At 32.9% G+C, this 24,955-nt stretch overlaps 1 protein-coding gene across 6 annotated transcripts in view; it reads right to left on the bottom strand.

Moving 5' to 3' along the window:
• Window positions 1-24,955, bottom strand: part of LOC111510807 (uncharacterized) — a 148,167-nt gene that overhangs the window by 34,586 nt on the left and 88,626 nt on the right. For 3 of the 6 annotated variants that reach the window (XM_074184536.1, XM_074184539.1, XM_074184540.1), the window contains one exon: window positions 18,897-18,934. The exons of the other annotated variants lie outside the window; for them this stretch is intronic. The gene's annotated coding sequence lies outside the window, so the exon portion shown is untranslated. The remainder of the gene's footprint in view (window positions 1-18,896; window positions 18,935-24,955) is intronic. 6 annotated transcript variants of the gene reach the window in all.

Below are 24,955 nucleotides of genomic sequence, written 5' to 3'. Positions count from 1 at the left end.
TGAACACTAACACACCTAAAATATGGAAGACCAGAAAAATCAGCAGTCGCCCATCATGTTTTGCAATAAAACCATTCCATAGACTTTAGTTCATTAAGATTAGTTAGAAAAGTTAACAACAGGCATCTATATCTAGATGCCTAAAATAATATTATGAATAATGATGGTGAAACAGTACCTAATAGGTTACTATACACTTTGTTGAAATAATATTTCTAGTTATCAGATGTACCTGACTAGTGGATAAGACAACATTGTGAACTTAATTTTAAGACAATTAAAACGCAGGTATCTAACAGAAGTATCTATGGTACAAATAATTACAACATTGTATGTAGATTTAGTTTAATGTTCCTCTTGAGGATGATCACTTGGTGATTTAAACACGTGTCGAGGTGTTAAAAATTACAGTTTGGTGTTGGGATAGAACTCCAGGAATATTTATACCTACTCAAAGTCTCCAAGCAGTATTCACCGTTAAATATTGAAATTTCTTCTGGGTATTTAAGAATGTTACTTTTCAGTTTCAGTTTGGACTTATTTCGTTATCGACGCAAATTGCCAGGTGGATATTTATGTTCATTTTCCCCGACGTTTCCCAACATGTCAAATTTCCTTTCAACTTCAACTCTTACCAAACTTCATTTTATTTCTGTTCTACTAACAGTATACATCTCGAGAAATATTTGAAGAAATCTGTTAATCAGCTAACGCACCCCTACGAACGACAACCCTCAGAAGTCGAAATTTGTGCGAGTTAAGGACTAACGAGGTCTTATTTTTCAACGTGTGATTCCTAACACGGGTTGGACGATAGCAAGTTAAAATCGAGCGTTCAGCTTGGGGCTTGAACCATCGACTCACACATCGGCCGATTGACTGAGTGAACAAAGCACCCATGTCGAACCACCCGGTTACCGACAGGGCGATCGGCGGTGACATAAATGATATCTTCCCATAAGGAGACGTCATCCATAAGTTCCACGGATCTATCATCGAATATCAAAGATGAATGAAGCTCCCCAAGTTGGTTAGTCGCAAAGCCAAGTTTGGACAATGACCGCCGAATGAGATTCGTCATCTGTCTTCCACTGCAGGACAACTTGTGATCCAACACCAGACAGCGCAGTGGTTGAAAAATATCTGTTAAAATTTGTTTCTCCGTTAACAACCAGGCTGAACCACTCAACTCTCCTGAAAAAGCAAAGTCTGGAAGTGAAGGTGATGGATTTGCAATTGATTGGCTTGGGAGCCCCGTTTATCTTTGATATTCGAGGAAGTCTTCTGTCGATTCCAAAGACTTCTTCGTAGGAGATATCATCACCTTCACTTTGTGAGTTTTGGAACAGTTGAGTGATTCAGCCTAGTACGACTGATGAGACATTGGTGGGTCGAAACAGAGCCGTCTGGTGTTGGAACATGCACTCCACAAATTGTTGATAAAATAACAAAACACAAAAGGTGTATTGAATATAAAGTAAATGCAATGCTACCGTTACATATGTGATATCAATGACATATATTTTGCTTTCATTTTATGGTGTATCAAGGAAATTTAATAAAAAATATTGTAGGTGAAACGGTAAAATCAAGGTCAGAATTCTCATGTTAGAGAAGATTTTTGGAAACACATAAAATCGACGTAGTTTAGTGTTTTTTTGAACATTTTAATATGACGAGCAAGCACTGATTGTATGTATTCGATTTCAAATCACGCAACATACTTATTCCCCACTGTGAGAGAAAATAGTTTTATAAAGGATGGCACGTTAGAAACATTCTTTTTTCATTAAAAGTTCATCTTCAATTATTCAACTCATTTCCAATAAATTTAAACATTAAAAGGATGAGGGTCAAAACAGAACGGAAAATTCAAGTTTGCCAAGAAATTCTGAATACCAATCAACCGGAGCAAATTACTATTTGAGATATAAAAGTCTCCCCCATTTTGAAAGCTTATTACTCTAACGAGTTTTGTCGAAGGAGAACAACTTTGGCATCTTGGCTTCAAATTATATCTTCTCTGTGAAAAATCATATCCTCCGATCAATAAAGCACAAAGAAAGTTTTATCAGTGATATTCACCTTCATCACGAGTTTGACTTGAATAAAAAACAACCCAACTCATTTATCATATAGGTTAGTTAGTGAAACAACGTAAACTTAATTCAAAAAAATTTGTTATTGAAATGTGGTTCGTTGCTCTCCAGAATTTTTATAAATTTTTTTGATGCTCAAAATGTACGACTGTGATGCTGAATTTTATATTTAAGTTATTGATATCGGTAGATATTCGTTTTAAGGGCACTCGGTGATTTTGAAAAAATTTTTGAGTGTATTTACGTATTTAGAAGTGTAGATTACGAATCCGAAAGAAAAAAGCGGCCCTTCAAAGTTCATAAAAGGGCAACTTTTCAGCCTTCTTTTTAACAAAATAAACTATTTAAAAACACATGCATTTATTCACTAGGTCACCTTTACACCTTATTCCTCCTTAATCGACACTTTTCAATTCCACAACCAAAATTTTTCTTATAAAAAAACTTTTAATTTTAAAACGAATGCTTGCATAAGTCGTACCGACTATGCCATTAACCTTAAAAACGTAAAATATAGATATATAACCAAAAAGCAGCTCCGTACATTTTTATTGGAGAAATGTTGAATGTTGAAGTGAAAAGTGTCATGGAAGGAAGAATAAGGTGTAAAGTTGACCTAGTGAATAAATTGTGTTTTTAAATAATTTATCTTGTGAAAAAGAAGGCTGTAAATGTGCCCTTTTCTGAACTTAGAAGGGCCGTAACTTTGCAAATTTTTTTTTCTTCGCTTATTTCTTTCGGATTCGTAATCTACGCATCAAAATACGTGAGTACACTCAAAAATTTTTTCAAAATCGCCGGGTGCCCTCAAAACGAATCTGTTTAAAAAAATATGTTTTTTCGTTAATCAGCTGTCGCTTCCATACGAACGACAACTCTCAGAAGTTGAGAAACTTGTGCGAGCTAAGGATTAATGAGGTCTTCCAATCTTTTTAGATTGAGATTCTCTTGTAATGTTTTACTGTTCTGAGACATTTTGAAAAGATTTCGTACATCAATTATTACCAGTTTTCCGAGACACAAAAACACTTTTTCTACATTCCAGAACTTCGATAATTTTTTTAAGTATATTTCAATAACCGTAATTAAAACGCACGTTGAGAAAAGTGTCATAATTCTGGGATACGTTAAAACATTCATAACTTTTTTAAGTTCAGATTTGAATTTTTTTCACTGGTTTTTTTTCCTACTACCTGTTAGCCATCTGACCTGTCTATTTCTCCCAAGTCTCCGGAAACACTGCAGCCTCAGAGGCTTATTATACTACCTACCTTACGGTTCATATAATATTGACTAACGTCATAAGTAATCAATTGAAGCAATATCAGTATCTAATCGATGTGGAGTATCTCGAAACAAAAACAATTTCCAAACCGCCGAAAGCGAAACTCAGAAAAAATTCAATGGGTAATCTAGATCTGAAACAACAAAGCCGAACGGAAAAAAATCTGTGTGTTTCACATCAAAAAATAAATGTACCAATCAGAAATTATGTAAACAGCGGTTTAATCATTTGTTATGTGTCATGAAAGTACAAAGAAATACACAAATAAGACCAATATTTTCATAGAGCGGTGAAAAGTATTTCCTTCAGATTATGAGAAGCATTACAGCTCTGAGACAAAAGTTGAATAATTTTGTTTGAATTATCATTTTACATAAAATATTCTATCAATATATTTAATTTACCTGTCACGTCACACTTTGTTCTACAAAAAACAATCAACATCGAAAATGGATTGGAAAGCGAGTAATGATAAACATTCACATTTATTTCACAAAGCAAGAATTAAACATAGAGCCGTTTTTACAACAACCACGCAAAAGTTGAATTGCCAGAAAAACAAAGACGCAGCTCTAATGATCAAAACGTTTTCAAAAAAGTATTTTATGGAGTGCCTAATCAAGAATTACTCGTTTCAACGGATTTAATTGTAACTTACAATGACTCGCATGCGACAAACCTCGTTTCATTATTTTTTTTTCGCAAAAATTGAAGCCTTTGTATGTTCAACAAAACACCAACACGCTTCAAAAAATTCAAATATTCTCCGTACCTCAATAAGTAATTAATTATTGATTGACCTCGTTTTTAATAATAGGCATGCATATATATTTTCAATTGTGTTCTAAAGCTTTCATCTAGCTTTGTTAATAGACTTTGATTAAAATAAATGCACTGGAAGACTGATGGAAAACATTTTCCGTTCGGTTGTAGCATACCAGAGGCGTAATTACAAGTTTTATAATAGGTACATTTTCAATACATGATTTCATTTTTGGGAAAGGTTTTAACTATCCGCTTTTCCATCTTGATGCAAAAATGTGGGAATCTCACAAAAAAAAGAAAGAAACAATCAATTTCAAAAATTAACTCTATACTCTATTATAAGTAACTTTCAGACACAAACTGGAAGAAAAGGCCTTCTCGAAACAGCTATTATCTTATAAACATTGAATTTTACTTAAGAAAAATACTTTCATATTTATAATAAAATATTTTTTTGTATGGAGATGGAGAAGTAGAAAGCCAAAACCTTTTTTTCCCAAAAATTAATCTCCCCTAAAAATATACCCTTTCAATTTAAGTATGATTTCATTATATTCGAAATTAAAATATTATTTTTAAATGTTCGTTTCTAATACAGGGCGTTTTGAATTGTCAAAAGGCAACATCCCATCAACGGAGGGTGGGATTCAATTCGAATAAGGAAAAACTATGAAAAAAATGCTATATCTAGGACAATTTTTCAGTACTGTATTTTTTAACTAGCCTCAAAGGATAAAGTTCAATGAGCCAATGAGATCAAAATGGTACTGATTCTTAGGTACATGATCAATTCCATTATACCATAGTATCGGCGAAGTTTTTTAAGCTCGTTTTTATGAAATGTTAAACGTCTGACAGTGTTCCTTTGAGCATTTTGAAGTAATCCCACCTTCAACAAATATTATATGTCCAATAATATCAACTGTCTTTATCAGTTGAAATGTATCAATGAAGGAAAATATTGAGTACCTAATAAAACTCCGCATCAAATATGTGCATAATTCAGACAGAGGCCATGATTGGACCAAGTGTGTCTTGGAAAACGATTGATCTGGTGATACTGGCAGAAATACATTTTTGGCGCGTTAGGAAAAAATGATGAGAGCAAATGTTGAAGATGCGCGCGCGCGCACCGTCACTAAAAACCGACATCCTAAAGATAACTTCTTTAATTTATATGGCCGTTGCTTCTCAGTCGAGCACATTTGGGCAGACTTCCCTGTCCGTAGTGAACAGAAGCTTCTCCGGGGGCGCATCTATCTTGCTCGTGGCAATGCTGCCACCCTTAGTTTTCTCATTCAGTTTTTCTTCAATTAAAACAATCAAAATAAAATACAATCAATTTTTTTACTAGGGGGCCGCCAGTTCTCTCGATATGACTTTCACAAATAACACATCTATTATCGCACTGACGACCTTTCGAATCCGTCGACATACAGCCTGGTTACTGGCGTAGGGGCGGCAGTCCTCTCAAAATGTCTTTCACTTCAATATTCATTCGAACTTGACTTTATTTTTCAGAAAACACCTCACTTTTGGACTCCATTTCGACCACATGCCACATTCACGTGCCATCTTTGATGACGGTCGTTATCGGCTCAACCATCCTCTGTCGCGATCGGATAGGAAGTCCCTAAAGTTAGCTAGTCAACATTTTGGTTTTTCAAAAAAAAAGTTATCAATAGAGTAAAAGTAAAGACATCTACATATGTTTGCGTGTGAACTGGCAACAGTATTCACGATATTTTTGAACCTTACAACACGTGTTTTGTATCAGTGTGAATATTTTTTTTCAAATAATATATCGCATATCCATATTTAAAAACTGTTTATTGTATGATATTCACTATAATTTTATAGTGAAAATCATATAATAAACTGTATTAATTAGTTATTTTTAGATATTTATTAACAATTTATTGATTTAAATATAATTTACTGTGATAATAAGTGATAAAAGGGATTTTTACATTTTTCTTTGAGAACGTTTGTAGAAATTGCGGTTAGTTGAAGGTATATATTATTTATTTACATCATAAAGTAAAATACATTTTTACATTATTATTCAATATTCAAAAAGTGTACGAATAAATTGATATAATAATAATAGATACAAATAATAATTATTGAAGTCTGGAAAAATTTGATAATTCCAAATATTAAATTAAATTAAAGTTTCTTGAATTAATCGTAAAATTTTGGATGATAAAAGTTATTGTCAAATAAATCAAAGCGAAAAATAATTAAAAAAACAAGTATAACTTCCTACGTGCGTACATGAGTACACACAATCTTTTTTTAACAAGCTTTTATTAGCTTCACCTGTATGTATGTTTGTTTGTCAGGTTGTTTGTTTGTAACTCTCCTTTTCATTTCATATTTATTCTCGTTTGAATGCTCGGGATCTGTATTTGATAGAATTATCGACATTATTACTTGATCTATTCGTGGGCAGATGGCGCTGTACGTAACCTCCTTGATATAATTCGAACTCACTTTACATGTATTTCTTCATTTGAAAAAAGTATTTTTTTTTTATTAACACGCGCGCCTGCTGCCTTATTTGTAACCCTCCTTTACGTGCCTGCTGCCTTGGGCTGGTAGCTGATTTTCAGGCTCCCTCTCCGGAATCGGAAAATATCAATGATCATTTTTCTAAACAATATACGGCTGATTGATCCCAAAGTTTAGATAGAATAAATATAATTTAAAAAGACTAAAAAAATACACTTTTATAGCATACGAAACTAAAAAATTAAAAATAAATATAGTTTAAAAAAACTGAAAAACACGCTTTTAAAGAACGTCGAACTGAAAAGTTAAAATACCAGTATTATTCGTTCGTTATTGTTTTAAGCTTATTTAAAAAAATATATTTTCAACTTTTTAGTTCGATGTTCTTAAAAACTTGTTTTTCAGTTTTTTTACACTATATCTATTTATAGTAGGAAGAAGAAATTGAAATTGTTTTATATTATGATCCAGATGATCTCGGATGTTTTAAAAAATATTGGTAGGTTTTGTCCAATTTTTGAGAATAGTATGGAGACTACCAGTCATAATGAAACATATTTATACTTGCAATGGTAAAGAAGAAAACGATTGTTTTTTTGTGCTGTATTACATTATCAGAAAATTATGTAGTAGACTAGCTGAAAAGTAAATCCAGCTGACCCAAATCTGCAGGGAACTGAATTGCTATCAGTTTAATAACTGTTTTACAGACAGAACGCGGGGTGATGAAAAACCCATTTTCTCCATTCATCTTTCGTAGCTAATTTGTTCATAAGCAGAGTTGAAATGGCAGCAGAAGGGGAGTTGAATTCTTCCCACGGACTTGGATCCGACACATGGATGATGTATTTGCAATTTTTGACACAAAGTAAAGAGGTAGCGTAGAGGACTTTGTGCCTATGCTCAACAGCAGATCCCCAAATATTGTTTACGAATGAAATTGAAAACAACGAACAGCTACCATATATTATGAATCTGCTTTTCAAGCAGAGAAATATTGTTTTCTTATTTATAATGCAGAAAGGTGAAAGAGTTTTTTTAAATAATCGATAGTTTCTAGTATATATCTGTGCGTTTGACATAAATGGGAGGAACCATGAAGAGGAAAATATAAATTTCATAAATGTGCATTTTAAAATAGTCAATTCAAAATGAGGTATTCAAAACAGATACAAGCGTGGTCCCAGAAATACCCGGCCTGACTTAGATATGGCAGTAGTTGAAAAATATCACTGTATTAGAAAGTACACAATTTATAAAGCATATGATTCAAGTTTGAAGACGCTGTGTTGTTTAATATTTGTTTGGCAGCCATCAATAGCGAACGTTTTCGGTGAATTTGTGAAAATGGAGAAAATTGGTCACCGTTAAGTGGTAACAATATTTCTATTTGAAATGTAGACCAAATGAGGTAACGACTTCAGAAACGGTGAAAAAAAATCCACAAAGCGGCACTGAATGATCGTCGACTGAAAGTACGCGATCTAGTAGACTATTCAAAAAGTGCGGTACATCGTATATCATCTGAAAACTTGGACATGAGAAAACTGTGTGCAAGATGGGTGCCGCGTTTGCTCACACTCAAGCAAAAACAGTCTCGTGAAGATGTTTCAATTAAGTGTTTAGCGAAGTTTTATAGCAACAGAGCAGAATTCTTGCGTCGTTTCATAACCATGGATCATTGGTCCATCACTTTATACCCGAGACGAAAGAACAATCAAAACAGTGGACTCAAAAGGCAGAATCGGCTCCAAAGAAGGCCGAGACCGCTTTATTTGCAGGCAAGTCATGGCATCGTTTTTTTGGATGCGCGTGGGATAATTTTCATTGACCACCTTGAAAGAGGTATAACTATCAACGGTGAGTATTATGCGAACTTACTGCAACTCCTGAGTGAATAAAACAAACAAAAACGGCCGCGTTTGCCTAAGAAAAAAGAGTTGATTCATCGAGACAATACACCAGGTCACAAATCCGTTATCGCATTGACCAAAATTAACGAATTAAACTTTGAATTGCTACTTCATGCACCCTATTCACCAGATTTAGTCCCCTCGGATTATTTTCTGTTCCGAAACTTAAAAAATTGCTCAGTTGTTAAAGATTTTCCAACAATGTCAACAGTTAATGGCTATTTTGAGAAGACAGTTCTTATTATAAAAACTGTATCGAACTTATTGAACGTAGCTGCAAGGAAATTATGTTGAAAAATAAATACATACGTGATGCACTGATGCATAAGGCAGCACTGTTTCCACCCGCTATAGGTCTCACCAGTAGTGCTAGGCTGAATCATGCATGCATTGCCCGGTTCAACTGCCCTTAAAGGACAATTCATGAATATCAAAGATAAAGCCAAGTTTTGACATCGTCCGTCGAACCGGATTCGTCTTCTGTTGCTCACAGCAACAGCTTTCATTGCAAGGCAAACTAATCGAAATATCATCGCCTCTGCTTACAGCATAACAAAATTATTGGGTAAGTGTTCATCAAATAATTTATATCGAATATTTTTAAAATGTACAGTTTTTCAATAACGTATCAGTTTTACAATTTCAATCGAGATATGAAATGACTTTGAATCGAAACATAATTGGCGTGTTGAAAACGAAATCTACATAAAAAGGGGGCGAGTTCCAATACCACAATTCTGCTACTATATTCGTTCTCAACCGATATGGTAAAAACAGCTGAATGCATAATAAGTGATAAATTGATGGATGTAGCCGTTACTAATTGGTAGAAAATCATAATGAAGAAAAGAGAATTGAAACTTTCTATGTTTTTTACCATTTTTATTTGTACCTAACGTTACTGCAGTTTCGTCCTATAAAGACAGTTTATTGTATAAGTTTGAAAATGTCCTTATAGGACGAAACTGTAGTAGCGTTAGTTACAAATAAAAGTGGTAAAAACATAGAAAGAATAATAGGGAGTATGTCGATTCGTCATCCGAATCTGCAGTTTGGCATTGGTTATAATTAAGTCTACTTGCGGTCAGTTATCGTTGCTTTATCTCACAATCCTCTCATAACTGAAGCGTGTCTCTGTTTTGTCGAAACTTACCTTGTAGTTGACTGAAATATCAAAGGAGAAAGTCTCTATCATTTAATGAAATAAGGTTCCTTAACTAGGTTTTTGCATACGATTCTGCAGTTTGTCATTCCTGCGGTCAGTTACTATTGGAAGGGCGTCTCTATTTTGTCGGAGCTTGCCTTGAGTTGACTATATTATAAATATCACAGGAGAAAGCCTCTATCATTTAATACTTCATTAATCATTTTCAAAAGTATCTATTGGAATGGAAAAGAGAAACAATATATCTTGCGCTTTTATGAATTTCCTATCCTAGTAATCATTACTTTATAGATGGTGCTATGTAGCGAAATGTTATTTAACATATGGTACATTTTGAAGAAAACAGAAAACAATTTGCTGCATTGATCTCTAGTTTCTTTATTAATTGAATGTTTTTAGTGTCGTTCCAAATGAAGTTGAAAAACTTTTTGGAATGTGAATAGACGGTTCAATAATCTCAAACAGTCTTTCATCACGGATTCATTTGCATTAAGGAGAACAATAAACGAAAAAATCGATTCGAAATGCTAATAAAAAGCAATTAAGCCAATAAACCGTTATAATGAAAGAACGAATGGATTACCCAAGGTTCATTTTCCTAATTTAATTGAGAAATGAATTCGACTCCCGTCCATAGAAATATTTGCTGGAAATAGCAGCTCAGTTCATTATCTGCCTGGGAATAACAATTACTATTATCCAGAGTTATCGAAAACGAACAGGGATTTAAAAACAGTTTGAACCGCTCAATCGAAAAATAAATCTGGAATATGCCGGTGAAATTTTTACAATTCAGATCCTTATGTTCTGAATAGGCTTCCCGAATAAACAAATATTTCTTTGCAAGCAAAAATAGGAAAATATGGAAATCTATTCCTATACAAACTCTTCAAACATAGCAGAAAAATTTTTCGTTCGCCTGGGCCGTGCATATAAAAAACCAAAAAGTCATTCAGGAGATGAATTTTAGAAATAAAAATTGGATACACCTTTTTTCATCTTTCTGTGGACCACGATTCATCTCTCTCATACATTTTTACCCGATACAAAACTTTTATTTCAACATAATAATCCTTCTTCGGAACTCAATGGTGATTCTGTCATATTCAATCAACATCATTTTAATTCAGAAGCTACAAAAATATTATGATTATGGTTCACTGAAACAAAAAGCCTTCGTTTCTATTAGTTGATAATTCAGCAGGAAAGCTATTGTTAAGATTCGTCCCAAAAATGATGTCAAGAGAGTCTGAGATCAAATGCAGATATTCACCTATCGAGTAAGAGAAATCGAAAGTGGATTGAAGGAGTTCTAGAAGAGATGAAAAAAAAACAGAAAAGGACTCCGAGGTTCTTTTCCGCCCCAAAAAGGGCGAGTTTCTATTACAATATGTACCTCGGTTCTATAGCCAAAACATGATTATACTACACTCTAATGATGATAAAGGCTCCGAAGAAAGCAAAGACTGTGAAAGGTGATCGAAATAATTTTCTGGAATATACTAGCCGAAATCATCAGATCCGATTAGTTGGAAAAGGAAAAATAATTACGGTAGAGTATAATGCACGGAGGTTAAGTATAGAAAACCATCCAAATTTGAAAAGAAAAAAGGTTCTTTCCTATTATAACAGTGGTTGCACTGGTACACACCTGCCTAGTTTCGATTACCAAAAGTATGTTACTGATGTTCGAACATCCACCGTATTTAGCAGATTCGGTTCTCAGTAACTTTATTTCCAAACTTCCAAAAATCCAGTATGGAACTTTCATTTAAAAATAAATATTATGTAACATTATTGAAACCAATGAATTAATATAGCATTCAAAAAAATTATTCGGAAATCCATCTCAATCTTAGTTTATATATAAATAAAATTTTTAGGGAGCTTTATCCCCATTAGCACGTCTGGATTCAGCTTGAACATTTGTGCAGAAAGCCATTAGAAAGTAGCAAGTTTGGCAAATAAGAGGGAACGACGCGACGTATAGACAATGAAGAGTTTTCAGAAACTTGACGAACTGCATTTATCGATAATCTATTACTAACTGGAGTTTCATAAGAAAGGTTCAATACTGAGACAAACTTCTAATTACTTAGTCGACAAAAGCGAACGGCATGACACTGAAATTAATGAAGGAACTGATTGATAGATTCGTTTGTGCGGGAAAATGGTTACGTCGGAAATTGTCGATACCTTAAATCAATAGACGACGAGTACAATTATTTCTGGGAAATTGAGAAATGAGTGAAAAATAAAACTGCAAGAAACATAGATATAGCGTGTTTAGGAATGTACCGAATTGACATTTTAAATTTAAAAACCAGCAGATAGATACTCGACAAGAATTATTGTACGACCACATTTTCAAGCGAAAATATATACTTTGTAGTCTTCGTTTGATCGCCCTGTATGTCGAAGAGTTAATTCAAATTTCGTCTTCATACATATAGATAATATATATAATAAGTGCAAATTGCCTGAATATAATCCGAGGAACAAGAGAACTACATCCTACCTGGAATAAAGTAAAAAAAAGCAAATTTTGTTATGAATAACTGTTTCAAGTATTTAAAAACTTGAAGACGTTAGATGAAAATTATGTGTTTGGAGGTGAGGAAAACAACAATATAACGCAAGAAGTAATAACGACGGTCATAAATACATAAAACGGCCCTTTTCGTCACGCCGTTTAGCAGATTTCAAGAAGTTTTCTGTTTGGGTAGGTACAAATAAAAATACAGATGTACAACACCGAGCTGAGAATTTTGGCAACTTTATTACCACCGTCGTAAAGTATTCTTATTTTGTTTTCCGATACATTTATCATCTTTTGTCACGGTAGAACGCCCATTGTATACATCTGCACTTCGAGGGGATATAAACGTATTATTCCCTTATCTATACTACTAAGAAGTAAGTATGAAGGCCTTCTGAGCGGAACGAAAAACCGATCGTAAATCTGCCTTTAAGAAATATTCAATAATCTGAAATTAACGAACAATCATGACGATATGGAGTGGGTGACGAAATAACTAAGAATTCAACACTGAAAAATTGTCCATTGTACTTATTCAAAAAATATATTGTCCAAGATCCAAGGATGTACAGTGTGGGCAAATTGGACACTTTCTGAAGGGAAACTCAAACTAGATAGATGAAAACTGATGGCTGTCACTGAGGGTCAAATTTTATGACAAACTTGATGGTGAAAACAGCATATCGATATATATCATCGTTACAGCATGTTTTTTTAAAAATGTGCATTTTGAAAAAAGAGAGTTATAAATATCTCTCAGAGGTATTTATAAATTTCAAGGCAAAATATTGAAACCCTTGTTGATGAATTGCCACTAATGGAGCTCAAAAAAATATATTTTCAATAATACGAGGCTTCGCTTCACAAAACTTCAACTGTCACTAATTTTTGGCTGCAAATCTTGGTAATAATTGGACAGCCAACCCAGTACCAAACCGTTGGCCGGCCAGGTCACCGGATATAACGCTTATGGACTTTTACCTCCAGGGAAAAAGAATTCAACAGAAAGCAGAGTACATTATTTCTACTAATTTTAGAGTGCAGAATTCAAAGTCCAATGATATTGGGAGATGCTTTATCGAATGAAATCGAGAAAGAAATCAATTTTCTACAAGAACACATGAGTCGATTGAACAAAGATGACTTTTTTATTTGGCATCTCGTCTATTGAACAGTGATCACATTCCCTTATACTCGTCCATTTCAATCATTATCAAGAAATTGAATAAAAAAATTATGGAACTGTTTCTCAATGTGTTTAGTATTAGCATTGATTTTCATTGTTATTTTTTGTTTATTTCAGATTTTCACCATGTATACAAGCATTTTTGTTAGACGCATCAAGACGGTTACTCATAGACAAGTTCTTAGATGAACCTAATTTTTTTTCTACAACTCTGTGTATCAATTTATTGTGAAATTTATCTGTTTTGGTGAGAATTCTCTGAAAATTTGGGAAAAACGCAAATGTATGATTATTATTTATTGTATGAATATTCCAAACTGAATTTAAGAGTATAAGGCTTTAACGGCATAAGTCACAATTAGAGAGATTAAAATCCGGGCTGGTAAACCGTGTTCGAATTGAATTTGTAGTACCTACCGAAGGTTTCTACTTCCACTGTAGCAGACATCATTATTGGTTTATGCGTCTGCAGAGTCAGTCGGGATACTACCTTCATCCTCGCATTCAATGCATATTCCACTGATGATGTCTATCGCGAAAATAAACGAAACGTTTGGTACTATCATGGCCTACCAATCGGAATTTTTTCTCCAATTACAATAAACGTGCATAAACCACTCGTAGATTCACTATTGCTCTTCAAATTTCACTTTGACTTATCGTGATAGCGTTTATCATATATGCTTTTAAGGTTTCTTTATTAAAAACATGTCCAGAAATTTGATTTATATTTTTGTATCTCCTGTATTATTTTGAAAATTAAATAATTATTCTAACCAGAATCTATTATCAAGTGCATCCAATTCTTGTGATTCTAAAAATTACTACATTCTCAGCGACAGTATATCGTTCATTGAAAGGAGTGAGCTGATGTTGAGATTCAAGAATGAAAAAAAAGGTAAAAATCGGGTTCTCTCTATCCATATTACAATTTGACTTGTTGCGTTGGATTCATCAATCTACAATTAAATCATTTCAAAACCATCTACGAATAAGTATGAGTTTCGAATATAAAATGTATCGTCATTGTACAAGTTAAGTGGATTAAAATTGCAAATTAAATACAGATGAACGTTTATGTATTTACATTTGAGTGTACTTTGTTTGTATTGCAAATGTATGTTCGGAGTGGGTGGGCATGAATAATCATTATGGCACTAAATTCGTGTTGTGGAAGGGTGTGAAACATTTTCAGTTTGTTCACTTTTCATGAATTGCCACTTTTCTTGTTTTTATTCAATGCGTATAGTCAAGTACGATCAATTTCCAGAGTGAGTTCTCTTTAATTCACAATTCTCTCCAGCTGTAATAATTCACGCAGATTCCTTGAGTTTTTTTCAAAGTCAAAACACAAGCACCACAGAAAAATCCTCCCTGAGAGCGGTGCATGTGTGAAAGTAGTGATTCATATTGGATATGAATCGCTGGAGCCCAAATCTGTTTGGAAAATCATTCTCAGGAACTGTATGTATTCCACATAAACGCAGTTATCCAAATGAAACATTACTGAAACAGTGAAGTTCGAGGTGTACTGAGTTGAACTTCAAAACGATGAGCAGCCACTGTCCATCGCGTATTTCTGATATGTACCACTCTTGTTGGTTCACTCTCGTCTTATTCCATTACACTCCATAGTCATCAAGAGATTTAATCTCCAAAATGTCAAGATAAGAACCTATAAAATTCTTAGAACGTTTTTATGAGCAAAATTATCAAATACTATACAGCAAACAGCAGGTTTATCCTTTCTACGCCTGTATTAAGTTCTCCTATATAATTTTTAAGTACTTCTTTTTTGAATTGCGAGGGGTAGACATTCAGAGAAAAGTTAATAAAAACTAATTTGTTGATAATTGAGATGTAGAATTTGATTCCGATAGTATTTTCTCTATTAAACAAGTTAGTCAACATTGCCCAATATATCGGGATAAAAGTAATAAAACTTGTATGTTTGTTTGTAATCGACTCCTTGGACTCGGTTTTGACTAACTTTAAACGGACAGATGTATTTTCAACTTTGTACACTTATCAAGAATCATTTTATAAGTTCATCTCATTATCCTGATCAGGATCGACAGAATTAAATAATTTCCTCACACAATCTCTGTGTGAGGGCAAGTGAGACAACCACACTGTCTGTACATGTGTATATATTTTATATTAAAACAAATGAACTTGAAATAGCAAGCCAAACTAAAAAGTGAGAAATAAATTATAGTTACAAAAAAAACTAAAAAAACACGCTTTAATAACAACAAAAAAATAATTTGATCCTAATTTAAGATTGTGTTCAACATCGATAATAAGTCCTATCGCTTGATGTAACTAATGACTTTTAATAAGTTTAATAAGTCTTAAATCTGAATAAATCTATTAAAAAAAAAAATTGTTTTAAAATAGCGTGGGGTGCCAATCTGGCAAACAGCCAATCTGACAAAAATTGAAGTAATTTTCCAGAACATATTAGGAAATATTTCACAATCAAAACTCTGTGTTAGTCTAATAACCTGATATAGAATGTAAAAATGAAAAGTTGTGTAATAAATCAATACAAATGAGGTAAAACTTATTTTACTTTGTGAATATTCAGATGAAATGTGAACTTTCCCTGGGAAGTTATGGAATCAGTTAATGTACAGGAAGTGATCTGTGAATTTTATTAAATATTGGTAAAATCACTACCTATATTCTTCACAGTTCACATATCAAATGGGTATATTAAGTAAATTTGGATCAGTCCATTAACATGTTATCGTGTTGTCGGAAAAGGATAATTGCTCGTAGGTGTGCATTAAATAAAGATCGAAAATAACTTCGGGTCGCGGGGATCCAGGCGCATACCCCTATAACCGATAACCAAAAACATCATGTTCGAGCGTTAGAACTTGTGAAGAAAATGTGTAGTCATTTGTGATTTCATTGTTTTTTAATAAAGATTTATTGTGCAACTAGTGAGGTATTCAAAGTGATTAAAAAGGTAAGAGATCATGTACAAATGTAAATTGTGTTTATATGAATGTGTATCACTAAGAAACTATGATTTATATCAATATTTCCACCGTTACTGGAGTGATGCGGAATTTATCTGCTTACACATTTGTCTTCGTGAAGATAACAGCGAACACCATATTCCGAAATCTTATAGAAAATTTCAATTTTTGTTTTCAAATGAATGACAGATAAATCAAGTGAAAGTTTTTCTGAAATTAAGTATATAAAAATATCACAATATTCACTTTTCTTGCACAAACCACGAATTCCGTTGTTTAATATGTATACGTCGAGCAGGAAGAAGTTAATGTAGAAGGATTTGTGAATTTCCTAGAAGCATTGAAGCTGGTGATATTCAATATCCAAAAGGTTTTTCAATAATATTAGAGTTGTTACAGCGTCTAATTTTGAAAATTCAGCAGATTCGGGTTCCAAATATAAAAGGCTGAATCCGGTGAAGAAAATAGTTTTCAATTTCATGAACAAATTTATCAAACTTCAAAAGTGAAGATTTTGTAAAATAATGTGCTTGAAATTAACTCATGTACTTATTTGTGTTGCACTGTTTGGAACCTTTGGTGTAGTAATGAATATTACTGGAGGTTTTTCTCGACACCAAACCGTTATTTCAACATCTCCACACGTTTTTCGATCACCAAGTGATCATCTTCAACAGGAAGATCAAAACTTAAAGATGTGGTGTTGAGAAAAAACTCCAGTAATATTTATTCACTTATAACTTACAGTTGATAATACTCTTTCTTTAAGTTTCATCCTAACAGAAACTAATTTAATGTGTTTTTATGTTTGAATTTTTTTTTCTAATTATTAAGCAATATATGCTGCACTGATGGTGTCGAATTAAATTCTAGATAAGTTTCAATAACATTTTTTTAAATGTTATTTTCTGGTCGGTTATTATTGTTAGATGCCATATGTTTCATTTCTCGGTATGTATTAAAATTCATGTTCCAAAGATTAATTGAACTTCAATATATTGAATTCTATTAAATTTGGTACACATTCTTGACTTATAGTATTCTGATATGATACAACTCCTTGAAAAAATGATTCAGGTCCATAAACACATTCCTCAGTGAGATATGATAATTATGTTATACATTGAAATATATATTTGGATTCGACCTTCACATAATAACATATAATTGGACTCGAAAAGACACGTGTTTTGGGCTAGTTGGCCCTTATCAATATGGTGTAGTCAAATGGCATAGATTGGGCAGTTACATCGTTACAAATAAAAGCGCAACTGTATGCAGTCATCAACAGTAGTCAGTATTCACAAAAGGCAGCTATAGCTATACCTACGTGGAATTTTCAATCCGCAAATGGTAATAGGAATGCTCTGATATATAAATCCAAGTGAAAGATTTATCGGCCATACTTTGCTTTTATTTCAGTGCTATGCTTGATAAAACTTTCCCTTTGATACATAACACTCAACTTTCAAATTAACATAAAGGCAAAAGTGATATATGTCCATTGTGAAATGACAATGAAATATGTGAAAATAAATTGTTATAATACATTGTAAAAATACAGTGAAAATGGAAATATACAATGTGAAAACACATTATTAATAAGGTAAATATTACATAAGTTCTTCTGCAAAATTGCGTTACCTATCACAGAATTTTGAGTTACTTTTGAGGAAATTTACTAAAAATATTATTCAAAATTACATTACATATGCAGAATTATTGCAATTCATATTTTACTGTTTCATTAGTATTTGTGGGAAAACACATAAGTTCTCGTGTTATTCTCCATTATAAACGGTTTTTGTTCTACATAATTTATAATGGACTGTCTTTAATACAACCCCTGTTGTATTTTCACATGTTGGCCACAAATAACCCACGTAATATTATGTGAATTTACACAATTTTTTTAACAGTGATCAAGTATTTATAACAATGGAAATTTAGCACCCCACCCTTTTTTACAACAAAATTAATTTTTTTGTATACAGATTCATTCTGATTTCAGACTTATTAAAAGTCATTAGTTACATCAAACCATAGGACTTATTATCGATGTTGAAAACAATCTTAAATTAGTTTCGAATTATTTTTTATTTTTCAGTTTGTGTTGCTATTGAAGCTTTCATTTTAAGCTTTTTAAACTATTATTAATTTCAATAATTCAATGCTTGGAACTTTGTCGTAATTGAATTTAGGAACGGTGTTGTGCTTATAAGTATGATAATTATGACACTACCTGTATATACCAAGACTAAAATTGTTACAATTCAATTGCTCATTGTGATAGTATGCCTGCGGTGATTCATCCGGTCTGAAATGATTGAAGGTATAAACGGCTGCAGCACTTGATAAACGAAAATATCCTAACTTGCATACAAAGCATGTGATAATGACCTCATAAAGGATAGAATGCCGATAGTATAATAATTCTTACCTCGGAAATATTGTTCGATTCGAGTCTCCCAACAGGACCTGAAAATTAATAATCTAATAAAGCATTCTTCATTATTTATGAATGTGTACATGGATTCTATGAAGCCATTGTATAAAAAGCAGATGTTCAAATTGTTCGATTAAAAATTCATACACTGTTCGAACTTTGTAGGCGACACACTTCCAGAATATAATTAGTTCCCGGTTTGTTTGTTGGAAATTAGGATATTCTCAAGTTATTCTACCCATTTGAATAATAGAAGTGAACTTTTTGTTCCACGATAACTAATGAGGAATATGAAAAAGGAAATGTAATATCCCTATTGTGAAATGTTGGAATAACTGAATGTCTACTTTCTACTTACATAATATTCTACTTATATTATCGAAACATCAGTCAGGAAGAAACAAGAATATAATTCAGACTTCATGACTTGTAATGCGATTGACATGATAGATAGCAATTGTTATTTAGAGAAATTTTTGTGGGTTTAATTTTGACCTGAGGGGTGTCCTATTGTTATGTTTTTATACACCAAGTACACACAAAAATAAAAGACTTGTTTGAAACCAAACTTTAACAAGGTATAGTCCGTTCATAATTTGTCGATAGCACAAAATGAGGGCCCAAGTCATAAAACGGTCGTAAAACTCGTAAAATCATAGGCGGAGGTTCCTGAGGTGTTTATTCATTAAATATAAAGCTTCAGTTTATATTCGAAACTTGCCTTGAAAGGGTGAAGTTGTTACGAACGAAAATAATTTTTTAATCGCATTTAATTTACGGCTCGTTGGTGTTTCGGCGTCTACGGCAGTAATTAACGTCTCTAATATTTATTTTGCGAATTTTGTGCAGTGCGTGAGTAACTTTTTTTCATATTCCTACAAACATATACGTACCTTTCGTTCCTGCTTGTTTTGTTTGATTGCTTGCGATGGCTTCGTCATCATCATCAACATCATCAAGTTTTACACCGGTACTGATGCGTACAGTCAGTAAGTCTGTCTATTCACCAAGAGAGAAGACTATTGTTTTGAACGTTCACGATGCTTTGGTTTCTCAGAATCCCACAAACACTGTTCAGAACATAATCAAGAGTTGTGCCAACATGACGGGCGTAGGGGAGTCAACAATATATAGGTTCCTATCAGAAAGAAAAAAAAAAGGTATAGCTAACCCAAATACAAACGAATACTTAAAGAGGGGGAGAAAACCTATTGAAATTGATGAATTTGCCAAAAATGGTATTCGAAGGAAAATTCACGAATTTTTTCACAAAAAAGAAATACCCAACTTAAACAAAATTTTACAAGAAGTTAGAGACGACCCGGATTTGCCTCATGTCGGACGAACCAAATTGTGGCAAGTTTTAAAAGAATTAAATTTCCGGTGGGAGAAATCAGACCGAAAATCACTTTTGATTGACCGGGAAGAGATAATATGTTGGAGAAGAAAGTATCTAAGATCTATAAGAAAATTTCGGGCTGAAGGAAGGCCAATTTACTATCAGGACGAAACGTGGGTAAACGCAGGTCATACTCTCACAAAAATTTGGACAGATAAAAATATATCAAGCTTCAGGCAAGCCTTTATGGAAGGTTGGTCTAGTGGTATTTCCCCACCCTCTGGTAAAGGCAGTAGATTAATAGTTTCTCACGTTGGCAGTGAAAAAGGATTTGCTAAGCATCGTTTGATGGAATTTGAATCCAAAAGCACAAAAGACTATCACGAGGAGATGACAGCTGATGTTTTCGAAGAGTACTTTGAGCAGATGATTGAACATATACCACCAAACTCAATTATAGTATTAGATAATGCACCTTATCATTCACGACTAGTTGAAAGACTTCCAACGACTGCGTGGAAGAAACAGGATATCATTGACTGGCTGCGGAATAAGTCCCTGCCTTACGAAGATGGAATGGTTAAAGCAGAACTTTTAAAAATTGCCCGGCAACACAAATCTAAATTCAAGAAATACGTAGTTGACAAAATGGCGGAAAGACGAAACATCACAGTCCTTAGACTTCCACCCTACCACTGCGAATTAAATCCAATTGAACTCATTTGGGCACAAATGAAAAGCTATGTGGCTAGAAAAAATACATCATATAAAATACAAGCTGTACGTGAATTGTTATATGAGTCTTTACAACATATTACAGAACAAAATTGGCGAGATGCAGTAAGACATGCAATAGAAGAAGAACAAAAAATGTGGGATCTTGACAATATAATTGATGCGAACGTAGAGACACAACCGCTAATTATTAACCTGCAAGACGACTCGGAATCCGAAGATGATCCTGTTTATTTTGAATTTGAATAGTTTTGTAAGTAATCGTAGTTTATATCATTTAAAAATAGGTATTAATTAAATAAATGTATCTTTTACAAATTGCAAGTAACTTATTATTTTTGTATAGAATAAAGAAATTTTTTTGAAATAAAAATACAGTTTACAGTACCTACAGTTTAAGAATATTAATATATTTATTTATTTAAAGTACCTAACTAATGTTTTAATCATATACTCTACGACACTGGTCACTCATTTCCACTCAAAATACCTACATAATCGGATTAAAAGTTTTATAACTGTATTGTATTTCTTCAGATACAAGGTGGGTTAGTCGAAAACATCTTAAACTGCCAGTTTTAGTTTGGTTTTTGTTATTATATCATATTAGCTGTCCTCTCTGTATTTCAGTTATCTAATGAGGGTCAAACTTGCAGTGAGCTATCAACAAATTATGAACGGACTATAAGTATTTAAAAAAAAACAATTAACGTACTCGAAGACTGACTTTATTCGAGCAAAAATATAACACATAATGGTACTATTAATTATCACTTTTTCAACGTAAAAATGTGAAATAGCGCTAGAGGTACTTAATATTTACAAAAAAAATCAGATAGAAAGGGAGGTCTTCTAGTCCATTCTCTGTTCAGAGAACCTTTCATATCAGCCCTATTTTTTACTATTATGTAACTAACTGTTTTTCAAAAGAAATGTTTATGTGAAAAATACCAGTTTTTATTGGAAAAAAATGAAAAAAGATTGGCTCATAGTAATTCTACAGTTAACAGCGGGTCCGGTACCAAGAAGAAAAAAGTTGATATACATTCAATAAATGGTTGGATCAGCAAGAGCATATATGATTGTCTGAAGCTACGTAAAATAGTGCATACAGAGTGGCTTATCGAAAACGTACGAACCACAAACAAGGCAACGATATCTTTTTTAGGGAAATCCTCGAAATATATTATTTGAAATCAGGAATCTTTTAAAGCAGGGACAAAATCATTTATATTGTTTGAGCAATATGCATGACATAAAAAAATCAGTTTTGAGACGGCATTTAAAAAAAATTCGTATATTAACTGGTACAGCAACGGTACATTTGACATTTGCGTCATAACTTCGACACCAACGTTTAAGTTGTTTTCGAAGAATATAATAATGAAACTAGAGCATCTGAGAGAAATAGAAACAGATTCAATCGATTTTATACGAGATCTGTTCAAAAAATAAGCTGAATGTTCAAATTTGGCGGGCTACGTAGGTCCGATTAGCGATTTTTTTTATGTTGATACAGTCGTCTCAAACATATGTTCACATTTTCAGCTATTTAGCTTGTTTAGTTTGTTGGCGAGAGGCATAAAAGAAGTGTTTTGCGTGTTAGGCGATTTTCGGCTATCGAAAAAAAAAATGGATCAAAGACTTTGAATCAAATTTTGTGTAAAAAAATGAAATTGAGTATTCAAAGAAAAACTTGAAATGATGACAGTGGCATACGATGATTGTACTCTGAGTAAAAAAAATGTATACAATTGGTACAAGTTCTTCACATAAGGTCGAGAAGATGTGAATGACGACGCTCGCCCTGTGGACGCCACAACACATCAATAACCTATGAAAATGTTCGTGAAGTGAAGAAAATTGTTATGGAAAATCGTCGAATCACCATAAGAGAACTTGCTAAGGATGTCGGCATATCGGGTGGCTCACATCATGTAATTTTTTCGGAGATTTTAGGCATGAAGCGTGTGTCAGCGAAGTTCGTTCCAAAATTGCTGAATTTTGACCAAAAAAAAACAAAAAAAACGGAGATCTAGATTGGCTTAAAAGGATGACGATTCATGGGTTTATGGTTATGACATCGTTTATGGTCCAATCGTCCCAACGGAGAGTTTGCGCCGCTTGCGAGAAGCAATACGAAGAAAACGTGACTTTTGCATCACGATAATGCACCTGTTTACTCGTCATTGGTTGTTTGTAATTTATTGGCCAAAAACAACACCGTAATCATGCCCCAGCTACCGTATTCATCATAATATCAGTTTTCAGTCTAATCAACATGAAAAATAGAGATAAAGGTCCTAAAAATATGAGCGATAGCTGATTCGATTCAGAATCACCTCTAGAAAAATGTTTTTGAAGGATTTTGGTGCAGGTGAAAAATTGCAATTGTTATTAACAAAATAATATTAAAAAAAATGGTATTTAGTTTTTCGTTAATAACTCAAAAAATATTAATATTAAAGCAATTTTGAAAAAAGCTCGTTAAAGAGGACATTTTCGATAAAAAAGTCCCGACTCCCGAAACTCTATCTCCATTATTTATAATTTTAATTTGACGTTGAAAATAGGGTTCCGCGCGGCTGTTACGGCATGCGTGCGCTGCCGCTAAAGAGAGTTTATAAAAAAAATAATTTTTTTATAACATAAAATGTCATTTTAAAAATTTGAAAAAAATCTAGTATCTTCTTAACACTTGAATGAATCGAGCCCCGTAAAAAAAGGGTTATCCCCATTTTTCAGAAAGTTATTCAATTGTTAATTAACAATTTTTTTCCCAATCTCCGTTGGCATAAATAATGGAATAAAAGGTATAATAATTGGCCTATAAATTTTAAACTTCGTGGAGCCCTTTTGATATATGTACTTCATACGATCCTGCGATAAAAGTTCATAAAAATTTATTAATTTGTTAATTATGATTTTTTTATAACTATTGCAATATGAAATATGTAAAAATTGTTGATGAATTTTTTTTTTCAATTGATATTTAACTATGTCTGTTTTCACAATAAACAATAACAGTTATTAACATCGGAAATGAATTTTTTACGTAATTTGTTTATTGAATTGTTTTAAACAAATAGAGGAATTCAATATTTTTCAAAATTTTTTTTTGCTTTTTTGTTGTCTAGAGATAATTATGATTTGATTTTCTTTCTCAAATTAAATTTTTAATTGTTTAAAATCGATTTTTTTTATATTTCGATTGTTTAAATAATTAAAGAAATAATTTTGCTTTCAAAAATTATAATTGACACTTTTAAATAGTTTGGCAAAAAAATCATTTTTATTTATTATTTAATTGTTTATTAGTTCAACAATTTGTCATAGACAAATATTGACCAACGTTATATTTTTTTTTCTGAATCAGATTCCCAATGACGCTATAGAATTAGCAGTATCGGGATGGGGTATGGGCCCTACCGGTGACCAGCGAATATGAAAAAAGTATAAGAGTCGCTTAGGGTAAGAATTAAATGAAGACGTCTTCGATTGTCATAAGCAATTTAGGGAAATCAATAATGAATGAGCGATAGAAAATAGTAATTTCTAAATTCATTGTATATTTTCTGAATGGGGGTACTCGATGTAGTTAATCGCCACAATAGTCGTTACTCAAAACCTTCCTGGCTAAGAAAAAGATGATATGAACTCGAATTTACTTCGAAATGATATGGGTCCATCTCTATTGTCATTGAGCTAATGGTCGCTAATGAATAGGAAGAAGGTGTGGCCTCCACGTTCACCCGACTCAAGTCCCTTAGATTTTTTCGTGGAGCCCATAAAGTCTGACACACTGGAAGACCTACGAGAATGAATAATTGATGTATGTCGCGAAGTGTTACAGCAAAATATACAACAATATTTACACCATTCACTTGATTATTAAGTTTTCAAGTAAAGCCCCTTTGAACTAGCTTTTGAAGGAGGTATCACTCTATCCTCATTTGGTAGGTTTTGCAATGGTTGATAA

Source organism: Leptinotarsa decemlineata, unplaced genomic scaffold, assembly GCF_025532065.1.
Source record: "Leptinotarsa decemlineata unplaced genomic scaffold, Ldec_3_MD MMD2_tig00026354_RagTag_RagTag, whole genome shotgun sequence".
Taxonomy (NCBI): domain Eukaryota; kingdom Metazoa; phylum Arthropoda; class Insecta; order Coleoptera; family Chrysomelidae; genus Leptinotarsa; species Leptinotarsa decemlineata.
This window is presented reverse-complemented; position numbering and strand designations above follow the sequence as displayed.